Source organism: Schistocerca serialis, chromosome 3, assembly GCF_023864345.2.
Source record: "Schistocerca serialis cubense isolate TAMUIC-IGC-003099 chromosome 3, iqSchSeri2.2, whole genome shotgun sequence".
NCBI lineage: Eukaryota > Metazoa > Arthropoda > Insecta > Orthoptera > Acrididae > Schistocerca > Schistocerca serialis.
Genome location: NC_064640.1, coordinates 671,058,477 through 671,071,690, shown reverse-complemented (window position 1 = coordinate 671,071,690; position 13,214 = coordinate 671,058,477). Strand labels below are relative to the sequence as shown.

At 44.6% G+C, this 13,214-nt stretch overlaps 1 non-coding gene across 1 annotated transcript; it reads right to left on the bottom strand.

Annotated features, from left to right (window-relative positions):
* Window positions 1-1,697: 1,697 nt before the first annotated feature.
* Window positions 1,698-1,804, bottom strand: LOC126472258 (U6 spliceosomal RNA). Its single transcript, XR_007586385.1, has one exon. It is a non-coding gene; the product is annotated as a U6 spliceosomal RNA (small nuclear RNA).
* Window positions 1,805-13,214: the final 11,410 nt, after the last annotated feature.

Sequence of the window (13,214 nt, the reverse complement as noted above, 5' to 3'; positions counted from 1 at the left end):
TAGAACATTGATCCAGAATGTGGTGAGCAGCCCGCATCTCGTGGTCGTGCGGTAGCGTTCTCGCTTCCCACGCTCGGGTTCCCGGTTTCGATTCCCGGCGGGATCAGGGATTTTCTCTGCCTCGTGATGGCTGGGTGTTGTGTGCTGTCCTTAGGTTAGTTAGGTTTAAGTAGTTCTAAGTTCTAGGGGACTGATGACCATAGATGTTAAGTCCCATAGTGCTCAGAGCCATTTGAACCATTTTTTTGCGGTGAGCAAATAATTCTCACTTGTTTCACATCAGTACGCCCCACACAATTAGGAAAATTCCTAATTTCCATAAACGCATGACCTGTATGAAGAAACTTTTCTATTGTAGGTTCAAGCATATGTAATGGCTGTAAAACATTCGATAATTCTTTCACTGTGTCGTTTACAATATTCCTTACTGTAGTACCTCCAGCTCTACAAGCGAACGACAGACTTTTGAAGAATGTTCCTGTAGCAAGGTACCTGAAAAATAACAATAGTTACATGGCTATGGTAGTAAGAAAGGCTTTTCAGATGCTGTTGACACTCGGTTAACCCTTCCCCATGTTATCTAGACACTATGGACGGAAGCGAAGAAAGAGACAAACACGGCGCCACACCCCATTTGAGTTGCGTCGTCCAATCCGGCACTCGCCACCCAAACCTTTTTGTTTGACATGTTCTGTTCACTTGACTTTTGTCCCTCTGGGCGGATACCACTTCTTCTTTCTGTGCTTTCTTGTGTTGAAAATATTTGTCTAAGAGAAAATGGGTGACAAAAAAAATTGATGAAGAGCCTAAGTTTAAACGTAAGAAAGTGGTTGTGCCGACGAAAACCCGTTTGGAGGTGCCGAAATATTTGGATGGTGGGTTACTTATCCTAAGTAGGGTGGTTATGGCGCTGGACCATGAGACATGGTAGGCTTATCCATCGCGTAGTGGTAAGTGGCGAAAGCACGTCTGCTGATAACATAGCTGCCTTCAAATTTATAATCAAATTCAACGAAATGGTCGAAAGCGAAGGCCTTAATCCAGAAAGGATCTATAACGAGGACGAGATCGGCCTGAAGTTGAAGCAATTGTACCACAAGAACCAGTTAAACTAATTTACTGGTACCACTGGCATACGTAAGAAAACATGGACCTTCCAGCTGCCATTTTTATGATTAAAAATCTGGTAATTACGTGTTTCTGATTGTCGAGAATAAGTGGTATCCCATTAGGCCCCAATCACGATGTTTCCCCGAAACTACAGTTATAATTAATATTTTAAAAGAAAACGTAACGTTATGTTAATGTATTTCAAAAGTGTTCCAAAGATGTATCTGTGACCAATATATTCTAACTTTTATGTACATACCAAAAAAATACTTTTTTCCAGTACAGCGAAAGATGTTGTCGTTATTTCCGGGACACGTATAATTTATTACGGAAATACAGTGAAGTCACTAAGTTTAGCTCCATACAGGCGTTGATATACGTCAACGGGGAGAGTCGAAAATGTGTGCCCCGACCGGGACTCGAACCCGGGATCTCCTGCTTACATGGCAGACGCCCTATCCAATTTTTGGTCGTTGTGGACGTTACATGACATCCATTAAAGTTCGTTTTGTTGCTCCTTCCACTCAGTTCTTTTATTACGGATGCCAACCAGCTCTCTGACTGAAGACGCTGAGCTACCGTGCCGGCGATATGTGGAACGCTTCACTATTTTGCGTGTCATCCTTGCGCAGGGGCCATGCTAATCTTCTCTGTCTCGTTCCAATTTTAGTATATGTACCGCCGAAGCGAGTACGTCCATCTGAGCCACCGAGGACACAGAGGATATTGCGACTGCAGGGAGTTATCTCCGGCACGCCTCCCGTGAGACCCACATTCCCAACTCATATATATATATATACATATATATATATATATATATATATATATATATATATATATATATATATATATATATAAAAATTATTGCTTAAAAATATGATTCAGCATATTCTTTTACTTAGCTTTAAAAGAAATAGGCAGACTAACAAACATGTTACTTATTTATTTCACTAAAAGAAGTGCAACATAAATGGAAAGGACTAATGGGTTACTGTAGGAAGGAATTAGGGAAAAATGCAACATGAAGGATCAGGATATGGAGCTGATTTTCTATATAAACAGAATTGGCCGTACTTTGTATATATGCACTTTCTAAGACGGCAGTTTAAAACAAGACTTTCAAGTGGAAACTGGGAACGACATGAGCAGTATAACGAAAGCAGTGGAGTGGAATTATCCACGGTAGCTGATACAGAGGCGAATGACAATAATGCTGATTCGCTGAATGTAAACGTAACATATGACGAGAACAAGGGCACTTACGAGTCACGATCTACAGGAAATAACGTTGACTGTACTAATATTCGAGAACTACCACCAGAACTTTTTGCGAACTGTTGCTTATCATGTTTGAAATATTAATTATTACTAATATTACCTAGTCGTTTGCATTTTCATTATTCTAATAACACATAAGAAAAAACATACTTTAAAATAATGAGTAGCCTCCCTTCAGCTTCAGTTGGCTGCTTTACAAAGTTAACGCCATTTGCTTGTATAAGTGCCACAATCAGGTTGAAGATGTACCGAAATGTGCTCTAATCCATCCTTGTTTATTGGAAAAAACCTTAAGGAAATTTCTTTAGCTGGTGGCATAAATGGTGATATTCGCCGAATTTCCTACGTTCGTGATTTACGTTCAGGGTGGACAGCGTAACTCCTAATCCCTAAAACCGATATGATTTTAAGTGTACTATACTACTATAACAAATCGTCTTCGCTGTCCGAGGACATTTCCTGACTGACCTTGCTATATGCATGTGAAACGCCGGTATGAGCTTCATTCAAAACACGTGGAGCTTCAGGATCCGCTTGACTCTTGACTCGCCGCTCCACTGTATTTTCACCCTTAGGAATACGTGAAGAAGAGAAACACTACGAAACTTTTGCGACTATTTGCGTCCCGTTTTACTGAATAGACGCGATGGTGATGATGTCCATTAGCTATTATTCATTTGCATTTATTTCGTCTGCCCTGCATCTACGTCAGCGTCCTCCTGCTGCCAGAGGCAGACGGCGGAAGGAGGTAACCAGTTAACGCTAGCTCAGGACCCAGCAATGCTGCGCTCACAGTGGCCACGACGCTACCTCCTCGCGGCGACTGTGACCCTGGCCCTGGCAGCAGGACGAGGAAAGGCTATGTGAGTGCAACGCCAAGCACACGCCCAAATTACGGTCGCCTCCTCTCCCTCCCCTCCCTGACTGACTTTTTGATCTCCCTGTACATAAATAACTCGACAGGATATAATTCACGAAGTACCAATATCAAATGCCTGTTGGGCCTACTACAAGAAGAAAACCTTATGTTTGAAAATAGTTTTACATTTTATTCATGTGCTCCAGTTTCTCAAGCATGAGATCGAAAAGTAGTAGGAGTAAGTAATTTATACAAAAATTTAAATCGTCATATTCTTCCATATAATTTTCCTGATGTGCCCGTTTCTTCTCCTTCCTGGTTGTAACAAACAATCTTGTCGTCACTATATCTATAACTATTACTGCCATTGTCAAAACTTATTCTCCAGTTAACTTCACTAACACTTCCAGGTTCACCGGTTTGGTTATCTCTTGTTTGTTCTCCGGTTGAGCGTTATTACGTGTTCGTACAACGCGTTTTCCGCGCGATTCCGAGAATATAATTAAGTGGCTGCTGAATCGCAGATTGTACAACTGGGCCTTAGTAGAGTAACGATCTGGCCAAAATTATCTGTCAGATTCCTATTTTCTTAGATACGCCGAAAAGGTAATATGTAATCTTCCTTACCTGTTATTCCTGTTAGTCATTTATTTCCACTATAGGAGTCTGATTCTATGGATTTCGCTAATACACACATCAAAAATTTTTTTGCATCACCCCGGCTCCCAGAACTCCTGAAGAGAGACATTGACTGTGGATATTGTATCACAGACACAGTCCCTTTGACTGTTTACAGATGTCACTAAACCCTCCCAAAGATGTAAACAACCATTTACGAGCAGCGCCTATTAGACGGAGGGTGTCCGACAGTCGATCAGTTCCAGTCATTCCACCATGAAGGAGGTACACGACTCGTATTGTAGGCAGTTCAACCATGCCTAGGCGGTCAAGACCGCGGTTCGATCGCGTCCACATTGTTACTTTGTGCCAGAAAGTGCTCTCAATAAGGGAACAGCCCAGTCATCTCAGAGTGAACCAAAGCGATGTTGTTCGGACATGGAGGAAATACAGAGAGACAGGAACTGTCGATGACATGCTTCGCTCAGGCCGTCCAAGGGCTGCTACATCATTGGATGACCGCTACCTACGGAGGAACCCTGATAGCAACGCCACCATGTTAAATAATGCTTTTCGTGCTGCCACAGGACGTCATGTTTCGACTCAAACTATGTGCAAGAGGCTGTATGATGCGCAACTACAATCAAGAGCCGCGCAGGGTAGCCGTGCGTTCTTGGGCGTCTCGTCACGGTTCGCGCCGCTCCGCCCGTCGGGGGTTCGAGTCCTCCCTCGGGCATGGGTGTGTGTGTTGTCCTTAGTGTAAGATAGTTGAAGTTAGATTAAGTAGTGCGTACACCTAGGGACCGATGACCTCAAGTTTGGTCCCATAGTCCTTACCACAAATTTCCTAATTCACTCCCAACGACCATGGCGAAGTCCATCTTTGCAACCACGTCACCATGCAGCGCAGTGCAGATAGGCTCAACAACATGCCTAATGGACAGCTGTGAATTGGCATCACAAAATCCGTTCACCAATGAGTGTCGCATATGCCTTCAATAAGACAATTGTCAGAGACGTGTTAGGAGGCAACTCGATCAGGCTGAAAGCCTTAGGCACACTGTCCAGCGAGTGCAGCTGTTTTGGGGTGGCATTATGTGGGGCAGACGTACGCCGCTGGTGGTCATGGAAGGTTCCGTAACAGCTGTACGATACGCGAATGCCATCCTCCGACCGATAGTGCAACCATATCGGCAGCGCATTGGCGAGGCATTTGTCTCCATGGACGACAATTCGCGGCCCCATCGCGCACGTACTGTGAATGGCTTCTTTCAGGATAACGACATCGCTGAACTATAGAGTGGCCAGCATGTTTTCCAAATATGAACCTTATTGAACATACCTGGGATAGATTAAAAAGAACTTTTTACGGACGACGTGACCCACCAACCACTCTGAGGGATGTACGCCGAATCACCGTGGAGGTATGGGACATTCTGGACCAACAGTGCCTTGGTGAACTTGTGGATAGAATTCCACGATGAATACAGGCATGCATCAGTGCAAGAGGACGTGTTACTCGGTATTAGAGGCACAGGTGTGTACAGCGATCTGGACCACCACCTCTAAAGGTCTCGCTGTATAGTGGTACAACATGCAATGTGTGGTTTTCATGAGCAATAAAAAGGGTGGAAATGATGTTTATGTTGATTCCTATTCCAATTTTCTTTACATGTTCCAGATCTCTTGGAACCGAGATGATGTAAAAGTTTTTTTGATGTGTCTAGATATATACTGAAGAGCCAAAGAAACTGGCATATCTCACTAATATTTTGTGGGGCCCCTGTGACATGAAGAAGTGCCGCAACACGACATGGAAAGGACTCAGCAAATGTCTGAGGTAGTGCTGCAAGGAACTGACACCATGAATCCTACAGGGCTGTCCATAAATTCCATAAATCCGTAAGAATACGACTAGTTGAAGCTCTCTTCTGAACAGAACGTTGCAAGGCGTGTCAGATATGCTCAGTGATGTTCATGTCTGGGGAGTTTGGGAGCGAGCGGAAGTGTTTACGCTCGGAAGAGTGTTCCTGGAGCCACTCTGTAGCATTTCTGGATGTGTGGGGTGTCGCATTGTCCTGCTGGAATGGCCCAAGTCCGCCGTAATTCACAATGGACATGAATGGATTCAGGTAAAGAAACAGGATGCTTACGTACGTGTCACCTGTCAGAGTCATATCTAGACGTATCAATGGTCCCGTATCACTCCAGCTGCACACGCCCCACACCATGACATAGCTTCCACCAACTTGAACAGTCCAATGTTGACAGATGTGGTCCATGGATGCATGAGGTTGTCTCCATACACGCACACGTCCATCCGCTCAGTACAATTTGAAACGAGTCTCGTCCGACCAGGCTTCATGTTTCCAGTTATCACAGTCTAATTTATGTGTTGAGTCATAAAGCGTTGTATCGCACAGTCATCAAGAGTATTTTTGGGCCCTCGGCTCCCATATCGATGTTTCGTTGAATGGTTCGCACGCTGATACTTGTTGATGGCAAAGCATTGAAAACTCCAGCAACATGCGGAACGGTTGCCCTTCTGTCGTGCTGAACGATTCTCTTCAGTCGTCGTTGGTCCAGGTCTTGCAGCATCTTTTACCGGCCGCAGCGATGTCGGAGGTTTGACGTTTCACCGGATTCCTGATATTCACGCTACACTCGTGAAATGGTCGTAGGGGAAAACCCCCACTTCATCGATACTTCGGAGATGCTGTGACCCATCAGTCGTGCACCGACTATAACAGCACGTTCAAACTCATTTAAATCGTGATAACCTGCCATTGTTGCAGCAGTAACCGATAAAAAAACTGCGTCACACACTTGTTGTCTTATATAGGCGTTGCCGACCGCAGCGCTATATTCTGTCTGTTCACGTAGCTCTGTATATGAATACGCACGCATATACCAGTTTCTTTCGCGCTTCAGTCTAACAACGCGTATTATTTGCACACCCATTCATCCACATTAACAAACAGCGATTGGCACTCACCCGTTTGAGTTTAGTCGGCTCAGCTCATAGAGCTGCGTCCCCTTTTGTCCTGGGAAAAAATTTTTATTTCTAGATACAATATGGACTCCCTTGGTAGAGACATCACGTACCCCACTACGCATTCAAATATCAACTTATGATTTCTTCGAATATCAACTTACAATGTGTTCAGAAACGTTGAAAAATCTGTTAGGATGGTTTCAAATCATATGAAGAATCGATCGACCAACGTAAGCTGGATGCTAGGCGCTTTGTGAGATTAGGTTTTGTTCTTCAAGAATATGAATTTGGCACCGCCTTATACAGCCGCCCAGTGCAGATACCCCGGTTTTACCCGCCCGTAGATCCAAGCCTGGTCTCATATTAAGTGAAACCATTTAGATCTGGACAGGGATGTGGCCTCAAACCAGTTACATTCGGTTGTTTCATTCGAGTGCAAAAGACAACTCAAAGAAAAAGCAATCGAATGACTAAACGGTTGTTGAAAGCAATCGGTTTTCCCAGCACCAGTTAATTGGGAGGACCTGCATGCAGTCAAGGAAGCCTACTGTTCGTCGTCGGAGCCAATATCTTGCTGCATCAATAACCTCGTCATCAAGTACGTACTGCTTCGCAGAGAGTGCATCCTTCATTGGGCCAAACACAGTTGGAAGCTGAGAAACCCGGGCTGTAGTGTGGATGAAGAAGAACAGCCCATTGTAGTTTTGAGAGCTTTGGCGCTATGAGCTGTGAGTTTTGTAATCCTCAAGCAATTCAGCACAAATTGTTCTTTGTTGCTCCTTATGGTCTTCTGTTAGGTGCCGAGGAACCCACCCGGCATCACAATTCAGTACCTAAACTGGTGAACGAGTGTGTCAGCAATCTTTCCTTGAAACGTTTTATCAGAATCTTTATTTCATTTACGGAAATTTACCGTTCTGGCACTAAAGGAAATACGTTCTCCACATGCAATGGTCTCTTGAATTCGTCTTTAATCATGATTTCGATGTGTAACTTGCAACTTGTAATCATCTTCAGCACAAATTGAGAACCCATCAATTGTGCTGTAATTTTTGACAAATAATTCGTTGTGATTTCACTTTAACTGCACTTCTCAAATCACATTCCTAATAAAATCTTCTTTTCACGTCATAATATCATTCGAAACTCGTGACTCGATTTCTGTGGCATTTCTTTGGCTGTTATGTGTCTGAAGTTCGTTGTAAGCCCCCCTTCGCCCTGGACATAAATAGAGATGAACAACTTTTTTAAATCGATGTAAGACTTTGCTGCTATAACTGCGGTTGGCATACAAAGGCGAAAACGTCTTACAATCGTCTATTGAGACCATCATGATGCGCAAGTTTCAAGTGGGTTGTAATATTTCGAACACTTTTATATGCTTGAACCCATTGTCTCTTCCAAAATTTTTTAATCTCCAAGCTCGACGTAACCGCATAGACGGATGTCGGATCGAAAAACTATTCCATAGTCTAACGGCAAGCTTACTCACAGTTAATGGTTCAAATGGCTCTGAGCACTATGGGACTTAATATCTAAGGTCATCAGTCCCCTAGAACTTAGAACTACTTAAACCCAACTAACCTAAGGACATCACACACATCCATGCCCGAGCCAGAATTCGAACCTGCGACCGTAGCGGTCGCGCGGTTCCAGACTGAAGCGCCTAGAACCGCTCGGCCACCCCGGCTGGCCAGAGTTAATGCTCTGGACGTCAAAGAGGGAGGAGGAGACAACTCGCAGGTGCGGAGACAGATGAAGAGGGCAAGGTCCGTAGTGTAGTAGGGCGGTTACGCACTAGGCAGGCCGCCTGCCGTAGCCAATAAAATAATTACGTGCGTTGTAGCCCATACCCTGGTCAGCCAGCTGTCTCCGTGCTGCCACTATGAGCATGCTATCTAGTGCAGAACTTATGTGGCTGCCTTCAGTGTCCGTGCCCTTGTCGAGGCAGCCAGACCGTCCTTGCATCGTGAAACAAACTTCATGATGACTTTCGACAGGTTATAGGACTTAACGGAATTTCCAGTTCTGGAGGGACGTACTTTATGTCTTAAAATTTATAGTCATCTCCTCCTGGCACATTATTTTGTAAAATTCAGCTTGCACTTATTACGGCAATTGCAAATTCATCTCGCAGATGCATTGGGACATGAAAAATTCTCTGTACTCCATTTATTTACTTGAGTGTATTCGATAAACCACCTAGTCCGAAAAAGACGAGTTTTAAAGGTTCTTTTATTGTTTGTTAAACTCCTTCTTCTACAAAGACGCATTAAGTTTTCAGACATGCCAAATGCCTCCGACCGTTACGCCCGGCTCCAATATGCTCCAAGGTGTGGCAGGGGGCGAAAGACATTCCGGAGGGCTGAACGGAAGGCCTTTCCAGTTTGTCTGACGAACCGGTTTCAGGCTCTGTCTCAGGCTGATACTGATCTTCGGCCTGACATGGCTGCTTGTCCTGTTCCAGAGGTTGCCCCTCAGTCTGCAAGATCCGGGCGGTCGCAGAGGGTGGACTTACTGGTAGTTGGGAGCTCCAACGTCAGGCGCGTAATGGAGCCCCTTAGGGAAATGGCAGCAAGAGAGGGGAAGAAAACCAATGTGCACTCCGTGTGCATACCGGGGGGAGTCATTCCAGATGTGGAAAGGGTCCTTCCGGATGCCATTAAGAGTACAGGATGCACCCATCTGCAGGTGGTCGCTCATGTCGGCACCAATGATGTGTGTCGCTATGGATCGGAGGAAATCCTCTCTGGCTTCCGGCGGCTATTTGATTTGGTGAAGACTGCCAGTCTCGCTAGCGGGATGAAAGCAGAGCTCACCATCTGCAGCATCGTCGACAGGACTGACTGCGGACCTTTGGTAGAGAGCCGAGTGGAGGGTCTGAATCAGAGGCTGAGACGGTTCTGCGACCGTGTGGGCTGCAGATTCCTCGACTTGCGCCATAGGGTGGTGGGGTTTCGGGTTCCGCTGGATAGGTCAGGAGTCCACTACACGCAACAAGCGGCTACACGGGTAGCAGGGGTTGTGTGGCGTGGGCTGGGCGGTTTTTTAGGTTAGATGGCCTTGGGCAAGTACAGAAAGGGCAACAGCCTCAACGGGTGAGGGGCAAAGTCAGGACATGCGGGGACCAAGCAGCAATCGGTATTGTAATTGTCAACTGTCGAAGCTGCGTTGGTAAAGTACCAGAACTTCAAGCGCTGATAGAAAGCACCGAAGCTGAAATCGTTATAGGTACAGAAAGCTGGCTTAAGCCAGAGATAAATTCTGCCGAAATTTGTACAAAGGTACAGACGGTGTTTAGAAAGGATAGATTGCATGCAACCGGTGGTGGAGTGTTCGTCGCTGTTAGTAGTAGTTTATCCTGTAGTGAAGTAGAAGTGGATAGTTCCTGTGAATTATTATGGGTGGAGGTTACACTCAACAACCGAGCTAGGTTAATAATTGGCTTCTTTTACCGACCTCCCGACTCAGCAGCATTAGTGGCAGAACAACTGAGAGAAAATTTGGAATACATTTCACATAAATTTTCTCAGCATGTTATAGTCTTAGGTGGAGATTTCAATTTACCAGATATAGACTGGGACACTCAGATGTTTAGGACGGGTGGTAGGGACAGAGCATCGAGTGACATTATACTGAGTGCACTATCCGAAAATTACCTCGAGCAATTAAACAGAGAACAGAGAATCGACTCGTGGAGATAACATCTTGGACCTACTGATAACAAACAGACCCGAACTTTTCGACTGTTTGAGTGCAGAACAGGGAGTCAGTGATAATAAGGCCGTGGCAGCATCCCTGAATATGGAAGTTAATAGGAATATAAAAAAAGGGAGGAAGGTTTATCTGTTTAGCAAGAGTAATATAAGGCAGATTTCAGACTACCTAACAGATCAAAACGAAAATTTCTGTTCCGACACTGACAATGTTGAGTGTTTACGGAAAAAGTTCAAGGCAATCGTAAAATGCGTTTTAGACAGGTACGTGCCGAGTAAAACTGTGAGGGACGGGAAAAACCCACCGTGGTACAACAACAAAGTTAGGAAACTACTGCGAAAGCAAAGAGAGCATCATTCCAAGTTTAAACGCAGCCAAAACCTCTCAGACAAACAGAAGCTAAACGATGTCAAAACTAGCGTAAGGACGGCTATGCGTGAAGCGTTCAGTGAATTCGAAAGTAAAATTCTATGTACCGACTTGACAGAAAATCCTAGGAAGTTCTGGTCTTACGTTAAATCAGTAAGTGGCTCAAAACAGCATATCCAGACACTCCGGGATGATGATGGCATTGAAACAGAGGATGACACGCGTAAAGCTGAAACACTAAACACCTTTTTCCAAAGCTGTTTCACAGAGGAAGACCGCACTGCAGTTCCTTCTCTAAATCCTCGCACAAACGAAAAAATGGCTGACATCGAAATAAGTGCCCAAGGAATAGAAAAGCAACTGGAATCACTCAATAGAGGAAAGTCCACTGGACCTGACGGGATACCAATTCGATTCTACACAGAGTACGCGAAAGAATTTGCCCCCCTTCTAACAGCCGTGTACCGCAAGTCTCTAGAGGAACGGAGGGTTCCAAATGATTGGAAAAGAGCACAGATAGTCCCAGTCTTCAAGAAGGGTCGTCGAGCAGATGCGCAAAACTATAGACCTATATCTCTGACGTCGATCTGTTGTAGAATTTTAGAACATGTTTTTTGCTCGAGTATCATGTCGCTTTTGGAAACCCAGAATCTACTATGTAGGAATCAACATGGATTCCGGAAACAGCGATCGTGTGAGACCCAACTCGATTTATTTGTTCATGAGACCCAGAAAATATTAGATACAGGCTCCCAGGTAGATGCCATTTTTCTTGACTTCCGGAAAGCGTTCGATACAGTTCCGCACTGTCGCCTGATAAACATAATAAGAGCCTACGGAGTATCAGACCAGCAGTGGATTGAAGAGTTTTTAGCAAACAGAACACAGCATGTTGTTATCAATGGAGAGAGGTCTACAGACGTTAAAGTAACCTCTGGCGTGCCACAGGGGAGTGTTATGGGACCATTGATTTTCACAATATATATAAATGACCTAGTATATAGTGTCGGAAGTTCCATGCGGCTTTTCGCGGATGATGCTGTAGTATACAGAGAAGCTGCAGCATTAGAAAATTGTAGCGAAATGCAGGAAGATCTGCAGCGGATAGGCACTTGGTGCAGGGAGTGGCAACTGTCCCTTAACATAGACAAATGTAACGTATTGCGAATACATAGAAAGAAGGATCCTTTATTGTATGATTATATGATAGCGGAACAAACACTGGTAGCAGTTACTTCTGTAAAATATCTGGGAGTATGCGTGCGGAACGATTTGAAGTGGAAAAGATCATATAAAATTAATTGTTGGTAAGGCAGGTACCAGGTTGAGATTCATTGGGAGAGTGCTTAGAAAATGTAGTCCATCAACAAAGGAGGTGGCTTACAAAACACTCGTTCGACCTATACTTGAGTATTGCTCATCAGTGTGGGATCCGTACCAGATTGGCTTGACGGAGGAGATAGAGAAGATCCAAAGAAGAGCGACGCGTTTCGTCACAGGGTTATTTGGTAACCGTGATAGCGTTACGGAGATGTTTAATAAACTCAAGTGGCAGACTCTGCAAGAGAGGCGCTCTGCATCGCGGTGTAGATTGCTAGCCAGGTTTCGAGATGGTGCGTTTCTGGATGAGGTATCGAATATATTGCTTCTCCCTACTTATACCTCCCGAGGAGATCACGAATGTAAAATTAGAGAGATTAGAGCGCGCACGGAGGCTTTCAGACAGTCGTTCTTCCCGCGAACCATACGCGACTGGAACAGGAAAGGGAGGTAATGACAGTGGCACGTAAAGTGCCTTCCGCCACACACCGTTGGGTGGCTTGCGGAGTATAAATGTAGATGTAGCTCTATGTAAAAGAACCTTTTATCCGTAGTACATAAAGCAGGTAAAACGATAGTAAAATAATTTTTTATAATTATAGTTAAATACGTTTGTAATGAGGAAAAAGGCATAACATATTTAATGTACATCTCTCACGGCTGATCGGTCACGACTGACAGTCAACTGGCCGACCAAATTGGCTGCTTAATTTTGTGGCTGCCTAGTGCGTTATAGCCCAAACTGTTGAGGCCGTCCACTTATAAGTATTTTTAAGTTTCATTTGTTACGCTGTAAATCAACTTGAAGGATGGTTTCAACACTGCAGTGCCTTGCTAGGCATGGTGGTGTGCCCTTGATGCCCTCCCATCTCTGACCAGATACAATTAAGTACATCGAGATCTACATTTCCGCACCTACTCTGAAATACTCTACCACTTGACTCGGCA